The sequence below is a fragment of the Microplitis mediator genome, chromosome 4 (assembly GCF_029852145.1).
Source record: "Microplitis mediator isolate UGA2020A chromosome 4, iyMicMedi2.1, whole genome shotgun sequence".
Lineage (NCBI taxonomy): Eukaryota > Metazoa > Arthropoda > Insecta > Hymenoptera > Braconidae > Microplitis > Microplitis mediator.
This window is the reverse complement of record NC_079972.1, coordinates 4276698-4286804: the sequence shown is the minus strand read 5'-3', so window position 1 is coordinate 4286804 and position 10107 is coordinate 4276698. Positions and strand designations below refer to the sequence as shown.

Sequence of the window (10107 nt, the reverse complement as noted above, 5' to 3'; positions counted from 1 at the left end):
AACCAATAATTAAATAATAATGCCGAGAAATGTTGAATTAAATTTTGATTACAATAATTTTGTTTTATTTCGTCGACTTTTCGAATTTAATTGCACTGAAGCCCCGTACAATAATTAATTTTTAATGCTGACAAATTCTATACTCAATTTTAATTACATTAATTTTTTTTCTTATTCTCTACACACTTTAAATATACTTACAAGATTACGTGATTGTAGATTGAATGCACTCCAATCATCTTGAACAATGAGGTGTTGAAATAATTATTGTTTTTTCTTGTAACATTTAAGCTCCATTTACTATCCCTTGCGACCTTCAACCCACTCTGGAAACACTCTGGAATCATTGTCAGAATGTAAACATTCTAAATCCAGTATGTTTCCAGAGTGGTTTTGTGCCCTTTTTCCAGAGTGAAACCAAAGTGGTTTCAGAATTGATCCAGAGTAGATCAAAGTGTTTTCAGAATGGACCAGAAGTGAATCCAGAATGAAATCAAAGTATTTTCAGAATGGACCCACAGTGAGTCCAGAATGGAATCAAAGTGTTTTCAAAATGGGCTCAAAATGAGTACAGGATGAAATCAGAGTGTTTTCAAAATGGGCCCAGAGTCGATAAAATTTAAATACTAAGGAATAAAAAAATTGGGTACTTTCTAAACACATAAATCAATAATAATCTACAGAAAAACAATTTTAACCCCAATTTTTTAATTAACTATGCTTTTGTTAATTAGTTAATTTTTACTTGTTGAAAGTTTACATAAAAACCCTGATTATTTCCAAACTAAAAACCCCGAATTCTTTTTACTTCTTAAAGCTATTCTTGAAAGGGTATAGAAAAGATCGCTGGTGAAAAAATAAAAAAATTTCGATTTTATTAACAATCTAAGCCATTGAAAAATAAAAAACGTAAATAAAGCAATCAAGAAAATTTTTTTTTTTTTTATTATTTTGTTTTTTTATTGCTGAAAGCTACATAACAATAATTTGAAAAAAATTTTTACTTGCATTGTTAAAATAATTGTCATAAACAAATACATTGCTAATTAGATTTAATAAAAGTTTTTTTTGGGAGCAAAACGCTTAATAAAAATAAGGAATTTTAAGAAAAAAATCGTTTCTTAAAAAAATTTTTTTTTGCTAAACAGCGCATTAGCTAATTAATAATTTTTTTTTTACTCAATATTGATATTAAGGAACCATAATTTTTTTTAAATCATCATTTATCGTGTTCTGTTATATTAGAAAAAAAATTTTTTTCATTCATTTATTATTTGTTTATTAAACAAACAATTTGTTATAAACAAATAAATTTTAACGCAATATTTTTTTCAAATACTAAAAATAACCATGCGTTTTTTTTGTAGAAAAAATTTTTTTTTTATCTTTGATATAATTTTTTAAATTATTGTACACTTGGACTTGTCGCTACCTTTCTGTTCTTCTCCATTGTTATTAAAATAACTTATTGAAGACACAACTACAACACTTCAAGTCTTTTTTATTATCCATTAATCATTAAACAAATCGAGCTTGTAACCATAGCTCTAACTCAATTTCTTAAGGAATTATGAATAACAGTAATTTTTATGAATACTTTTTAATAAATACAAAAAAAATTATTAATTAGCAAATTCGCTTTTTAGCAATAAAAAACATTTCTTAAGAAACAATTGTTTTTTTAAAAATTGTTATTTTCATTGAGTATTTTTATCCCAAAAAAAATTTTTTGCTTTGACCCGGGTTTTAATGTGAAAGACTTAAGAGAAAAATTTGCTGGGAGACGATATATGTGAAGGAGGAGAAAGTCACTGGTGCTAAGCAGCAGTGGAAGTAGTTCAGTGTTCACCGCTAGATCGCGCCCAACTTATGATTGTCCTGTTCCTGGTTAGATAGGTGTTTCAGAGTTTTTATATTCTATATTCAAAAATAATTCTGGCACGGGTACTCCTCTGTTATTTGACAGAGTGACAAGTGCCTGTTTGGATGGTCATATATTAAATGCTATATTACATTGTGACAATAATGTCAAATATTTTTGTTTTCTTGAAAAAATTGTTTTTACAATCCAGAAACATAAAATACGTGTCAGGTAATGACAAAAAAAAATTGATTTTTGTATTCAATAAATGCTCTTGAATAATCTTAAAATAATATATTTCGGTAAATTTTTTTTTTTCTTTCAGTATTCATTTACACTGAATACCCTCTGGTTTGAATATGTATTCACTCTGATCCCACTCTGGAAACATTCTGGAAACACTTTGGTATCAGTTTGTGTTCAATGTGAATGCATAACGGTGTCAGTATGTATCCACTCTGGATACTTTCTGGAAACACTTTGGATTTACTCCGTATCCGCTCTGGAAATACTCTGGGTTCACTCTCAGAAAAGGGCACAAAACCATTCTGGAAATACTCTGGAGTCCGTATGGTTGCATCGTGTTACCAGAATATTTCCAGAGTGTATCCAGAATGTTTTTAGTGTCGCAAGGGATCTGCAATTAATAATCAAATGTTTTAGTTATTAACAATCACATTAAAAAAAAATTGTAATTACATTTTTATATTACATTATTTGTAGTAGACATTATATAGACAGAGATCTGAAAGTATCAATTAAACATTGGGGATTAAATTTTCACAGTAAAATATTAAACAAAAAATGTACAAAAATATTATATTTAAATTTTCAATTTTTTTTGCCAACATACGTTTAAAAAAAAAAATTTTTTTTTTTAATTCATAGCGGTAAAATAATAATATTTTCCATGCCGCACTAATTTTAGCCGCTATTATAAATGGACCACATGTTTATTTATTGTAACTGATTAAATATTAAAACTCTAATAATTTTTTTATTTTTTTATTTGGATTGAATAGTATTTTTACTTCTCAAAAATATGCCATAACTTTCAACTGTCATAGTCGTATTGAAATTTTATTAATTAATTAATAAACAATCAAAACCTCGATTGAAAAAAGGACAACTTAGTCGTAATTTCGTTGAGATATATAATTTTAAAAAATTACTTACAGATGATGTCTATTATGAGTTAATTGAAATTTGTTGAATAAATTTTAGCCTGAAAAATTTTCAAATTAGAATTATAAAATTTACATGACGATTTCGCTGGAAGTTTCTTTCCAAATTTTTGTTAACTCCCAATTGATATCAACTGTAAGTAATTGTTTTTTAAGCCTATATCCAAGCGAAATTACGACTACGTTGACCGTTTTTTAATTAATGCTTTAGTTGTTTTTTAATTTATTAATAAAATTTTGATACGCTTGTGACAGTTGAGTCATTTAATATTTATAAAAAGTGAGAGGCACTGTCTGAAAATGGCCTTAAATATGATATATTGTCAGATGTAAAATTAAAAAACTTACTTCCATTAAGTAATACATTCCCTGAATGGTATCGAAAACTTTTCTTAACATTAAATGTTATTTTTTTTTTCATTTTTTATTTGACCAGTGGTCTGATTGAGTATTCAATCATTTCCTCCAAAAATTCATCATCACCCTACAAATAAAATTTTAATTATGATCATTGTTGATAAGCCTTGCGAAAATAATGATAATCAAAACAAACCTGTAATGTTATTAAATCAGCCGACTTAGGCATTATTAGCATCATGATGTTACTATAAAGTTGAAATTGTTCCAGGATCCTTCAAGTAAATTAATTTACTAGTCATGTTGTCACGATAAGCAATGCAGTGATTGTTCACCTGTTCGAAAAAAAAAACGCAATTAAAGACAACTGAATAGTATAAGATATTAAAATAATTCGTCGATTTAATTGTGTATTTATTATTTGCGTGGTTATTAAGCATACCTGAGTAACATAGAATATATGTAAGCATATATGATTTTATAAAATTCGACAATAACCTTTTTATATTTTACTACATTGTTTGTTTACAAAAATTTTATTTTTTTTTGCAATAACCGCAAATAATATTAATACATTCAATTAAAAAATAATAGTAAACATTAAAAACTAACCTCTTTCAATAGCAATACTCCAATTATCCATTTCATAAAACCAATGTAACTTTATCGGTGTCATTGTTATTGATGTCAATAATTATAAATTATCAATCGATACTAATTTTATCGTACAATAAATAACAATTTATATGTATTAACTTATACATACATATATTTATTTATTTAAATATTTGTTTATATTTGTATTCTACACGACTATTTGTTTAGGCTCGACACACATGTAAAAATTCTCAGCGACGTATGTTCGTACTCATGCACTCGACTTTCCCCACCCCCCGAGCTGCCCCCACTACCGACCTATGACGTCACATGATAATTAAATGTGCATCGTAATTCTGATTTCAATTTATTCGCATTAAATTTGAATATTTCGCTAAATAAATCATTGCTCTCGATAGAAAAAAAGGGGAGCAATTTAATGACGGCAATAAATTTTAAAAAATAATGTTTATTAATTGAGTTATACACAAAATTAGTTTTGTATTTTTAATTGACGATAATTAATTAAATATTGTTTTTACGACTGGAGCAATTTTTGATTCTGAAAGAGCATTTAGAGAGCAATTTTTTGGTATATTCGGAATTTACAAAAATCAAACTTGCGCGCTAACTTAATTGTGGTTGCAGTGTTAAAGAAAAACCATTTTGACTCTTTTTCTATACAAGAGTTAAAAGATGTACTAAAAACCGTTAAAAACGTATTAAGCCATTACAGTATAAAAACACTACGAATCTCAAAGCCTGGAGATATGTTAGAAGGTTTAAGTCAATCAGTCGTCACTGACCTTTTTAAAGAATGCTTCAACGACTGTGAATGTTCACTAACTAATTGTCATGGAAGTGTAACAATGCCAGACGAAGACGTCCGCCAAGACATCATCGCAGAATATCACGAAAGTCTGACGGGTGGTCATCACCCGATAAGGGTATCACCAAAACATATCGAAGAATCCGTAAACGTTCCTACTGGCCTAACATGCGAGATGACGTCACAGAATTCATTCGAACCTGCAGGAGTTGTCAAGAGCAAAAATTAGTCCGAATCAAGACTAAAGAGCCGATGATCATCACTGACACTCCGGCAGAACCATTCGATAAAATATCAATCGATGCAGTTGGCCCATTGCCCTTAACACCATCAGGTAATATGCATATTTCGACGATACAAGACAATCTTACAAAATATTGTATAGCTGTACCAATTCCCAACATAAAAGCTGAAACTATTGCAGATGCACTTGCACGACATGTAATAATTCAGTTTGGTTCACCTCGCGTAATATTGAGCGATCAAGGTCGATCATTTGTTGGTAAAATATTTCATCATTTGGCTAAACTCTTTAAAATTAAACAGGTAACTACCTCAGGGTATCACCCACAAACGAATGGAGCCCTAGAGCGTAGTCACATCGTGTTAGCAGAATTCATTAAACATTATGTAAACAAATATGATGACTGGGACAAGCTTGTTCCTTTCGCAATGTTTTCATATAATACTTCGGTACATGAATCCACTAATTTCACTCCTTTCGAACTTATATACGGTAAAAGAGCTCGTATACCTAGTTCCTTTCCACCACCTGATAAAACTGAAACTTATGGTTCTTATTTACAAGATCTAGTCAACCGTATGGATGACATGAGACAATTCGCGGCTTCCAGCTTAATTAAATCTAAGCATCGTTCTAAACGTTACGATGATGCTCACTTGAACCCCAGTACTTTGAATGTTGGAGATCAGGTTTACGCTATTAAAGAGCCACGAAAAGGTAAATTCGATTCACATTATAAAGGCTTGTATGTTATAGTTGAATTATTAAACAATAATACAGCTATAATAGAAGGTGAAAAGGGCAAACGATTACTTAAACACCTAGATAAGTTAAAAATATGTAACACTAGAAACTCTACTAATTCTAATACTGATACCCAATCTGACTAACATAATTATTACTCCCTATTTTTCCTACTAATCATTGTGTTTTAGTTAAATAAATTACTACAGGTAACCAAGTAAGCTCAACTGTACATCATGGAGCTTACGAAATTTATTCTCTGGTTAACATCAGCGATCCAACTGGCGCACGGGTTCATCGCTTATGATTGCGGGACTCCATCAATAAATGTCACTTCACTATCCCTATTAGACATTAAAGACTGCAACATACCCATTGGGAAGCCAACAATAAAAGACACCCGAGTCCAACTACTACAATCTACTAGTTTCGCAAGTATTAAAATCATTCAATGCAAACTTACTATCCAGCGTACTATCTACCATTGCGGAGACATTAATCATCTATTCGGAGAAGTAAACAATAATATGGAATTTGTTCACGAGTTAACTCACGAAACTTGTAAGACAATCCATGAAACCGGACTCTTCATGTATCGAGATGCAAAGCATGCAGGTATCCAGAAAAATGCGACGACCAGATTCACAGTCACACTAGCAGGGTCGTTCACGGCCGGTGGTTGGTGTCATAGAGGAACATACTCCGACGCTTATGGTAAATGGGACGGCGTTACCGTAACTGGATATGCCACCTTCACCTTACAGGACTACTTCACCCCTGTCAACCTGGATCAAAATGAAGTGATACTAAGATCCGGAGTCCGCTGCAAGTATCAACATGAGAAGTGTATGGATATCGAAGGAGGAAATACCTTCTGGGACTTGCTACCTCCAGATCAATGTAATTCACGCAAGTTTTCCATACTCTACGAAGGAAATGCCAACAAAATACAAGATCATGTCAACCAAAAATTCAGAGAAGAAGTATATTCTGTCACTACCGGAGGTGTGACATTTGCACTAACAGCTAAAGGCCAAATTTCCAACTGTGCAACTAAATTAATCAAGACCGAGCATCCGAGACTTTTTATACTAGATTCCGACAACAGTGAATTTTTCCATGATGCTAATCATATAGATACAAAATCGATGGATCTTTTCACATACGTAAATACGAAATTTGTTTACCTCGAGCGGCATGTACAAAGTCAAGTCATGATGCTCTACCACGACATGATCAGGCAAGAATGTGAACTCGAAAAGAAAGTCCTACAAAATGCACTTATCTTAGCCACCTTAGCACCTGACGAATTTGCATTCCAGTTCATGAAGAAGCCTGGATATATCGCACACGTGTCAGGCGAAGTAATAAGGTTCGCCAAGTGCATAGCTGTTGACGTAAGGCGATGAGACACGAAAGAATGCTATCAAGAACTGCCTGTACTCAGAGGTAATGATACATTCTATATGTTGCCACGAACGCACATATTAATCAAAACTGGAACACAAATAGACTGTAATCCTCTATTAGCACCGATGTATCGACTAGAAGATTCATGGTATGAATTGAATCCGAAACTATCATCGGTCCCAAATCCAGAACAGCTAACTGCCTCAACAAATCACTCCTGGAAGTACATCCCGGCCCAAGGTTTGGCAACAGGTGGTATCTATTCTGACAACGACATTGTGAAACTCAAAGACTACATGATGTTCCCGTTGGAACGAACTGCGGTATTAAACACTATTGCCAGAGGCGCGACCGGTCAATACGTGGCTGACAACAGCATCAAGATTAATAATCTACTAGATGAAGCCATCAGATTGTCTCTCGCCAAAGCCTGGGGAAAGGTATATAACTTCTTTAACACCGTAGGTACATTCAGCGTAACACTCTTTGGAGTTTATCTCACGTTTAAAGCAATAAAATTCGCAATGGACACTTTAATTCACGGTTATGCCCTACACACTGTTTACGGATGGAGCGTGTGGTTAATAGGAGCACTCTGGGACTCTGTAACCAACCTTCTTTTACATCTACCAAAGACCGGAAAAAGCTCTGCACCTACAGATGCAGAGTCATCACAAACAAAAGAATGTCAAGAAGTGAATAATATTCGACCTATCTGTCCGTACTTGCCCTACGTACCACCCGATCACACTAGGGAAGTTATTTATGCTGCCCCTAGAACTCGAACGGTTAACACCCAGTCTAACATTACTGGAGAAGCTAACTCTAAAGAACTCCAGGTTCCAAAAGAGAATACACGACAACTTCCAAATTAATCCCATGCATGCCGCACGTCTACATTTCTTAAGTTAATTTTAAGATTAGTATAAGTTGTCTCAAACTTCAAGAATACAGTAAGAATTTAAAAAAAACTACTTCTAGCAAACAACATGGCAGCATTACAATGGATCCTCATAAACATCATCGCCATTGCGTTGAACGCAAAAGGAAGTGCAGTCCATCTAAGACCAATGGAACCCAGCGCAGGACTCTATTACGAGCATGTGAGGGATGTTCACTTTACCCCAGATGAATGGAAACTAACCACCATAGTGGACTTGGATTTCCTTGAACAACAAATTCCTTCCGTTACAGACATGGGAATTCTTGGAATCTATTAAGATTGTATGACATCGATTGCAGAATCGGAATGCCGACACTACATAAGGTTCGAAGACTACAAACGCATGTCTCGAAAATTATTCGATCAGATACAGATAATAAGACAACTGATTGATCCAGATCAAGTGAATAATCACTCTTCACCTACCGATGAAAATACGAAAGCCCTCCTCCAAGATTACCTCCAAAAATTTGATGAAATCATGACTGCTTCTACATCGGTTAAGGCGTTGATATTTGAAAATAAAAAGCAAATTACTCAATCCGACCTATATGAGGACGTGATACGGCTAGCATTCCAACACAAAGACTACCATATATATTCGGAGCCTATCAAGAAAATGTCTGGTCCACTAACGAAACGAAACATATCACACTCAATGTACATCGAACGCCTAAATACTTGGAGCATGCATACCCAAGCTTGCTTCGAGGATTATCTTAACCTCATGAAAAACGTCATCGAAGCGATAAACTTCATTCTGGTTGGAAAATTCCCACCACAGCTTCTTAGCCCAAAAAGAATTTCTGAGGCTATGGAAATGTTTCTTGACAAGAATCCACAGTATCAAATCCCCATAAAAACAGAAGATCTTTATAACGAGAAGGCCTCCAAATTAATAAAGTTCGATTTCAAGTTTTTCGAGGGTAAACTATTTCTGACACTCCGCCTGCCCTCAGTGCAGTTACTCAAATACAATCTGTACAGACTTCATCCTTATCCAGTCCATCAAATTGTCAGAAATAATACTAAGGGATCTGCTTACATACAGCCACGAGCCGACTATTTGATGATATCCTCGAATCATGAATGGTACACATTAATTCAAGAAGACGAACTTAAGCAATGTCAAGAATTAAGAAATCTTTATATCTGCAAACCCAATTTTGTAATATACGAAACGGCTATCCATCCTTCATGTGAAGCTGATATATTCGCAAATTCAAGACTCGATTCATTTAGCAAATGTGACATCAGGTTGAGCAGGACTCATTATTTGTTCTGGAAAGCCTTAAAGGAAGTAAAAGGGTGGATATACTCCATACCGCATTTAAGCTTGTTGCAAGTTTTACATCATGGGAGTTCCACCGAATACGTAAAAATATCTGGTATGGGAACCCTAACTCTTAGCTCTGGCTATTCTGCAAGAATCGGTTATACCACTTTAATTTGATCAGAAGACTCTACAGTCTTGCTACAACCTCAACCGAAGATCGGACTTAATATAACGCAATTATTTCCCGGAATTTGTAAATACAAACCCCTCAGCTCAGTCAATTACAACGATGACAGTCCAATACCCATATCTCTCATCGATTCTTATGGGTTTCTTTCTTATGACTACACCTTAAAACAAATAGAACAAGAACTACAACTTGTCGATCCTATCGAAACGCATGAAGATTTGCAACTTTATCTCCTGCATGGAATATTAGTTATTACATTAGTCTTAACGGTGTATTTAATTCTTCTAACACGCAAACTAACTTACGAACTATTTCTTTGTTATACTAGGAATGATTCTCCTGTGATAAACGCTCAGTCGACCTATCGAAGAAGCATACTAGTCGACGAAGGGGTTGACCCAAATCTTGAAGCAATAATCGGAGTTTTACCTTCGACGTCCTCAACACATAACGATGAATTATATGTAAAGGC

At 33.5% G+C, this 10107-nt stretch overlaps 1 long non-coding RNA gene across 1 annotated transcript; it reads right to left on the bottom strand.

The window, feature by feature from the left end:
* Positions 1 to 2652: 2652 nt before the first annotated feature.
* Positions 2653 to 3782, bottom strand: LOC130666462 (uncharacterized). Its single transcript, XR_008989681.1, has 3 exons — positions 3599 to 3782; positions 3038 to 3529; positions 2653 to 2970 (listed from the first exon to the last, which is right to left on the bottom strand). It is a non-coding gene; the product is annotated as an uncharacterized LOC130666462 (long non-coding RNA).
* Positions 3783 to 10107: the final 6325 nt, after the last annotated feature.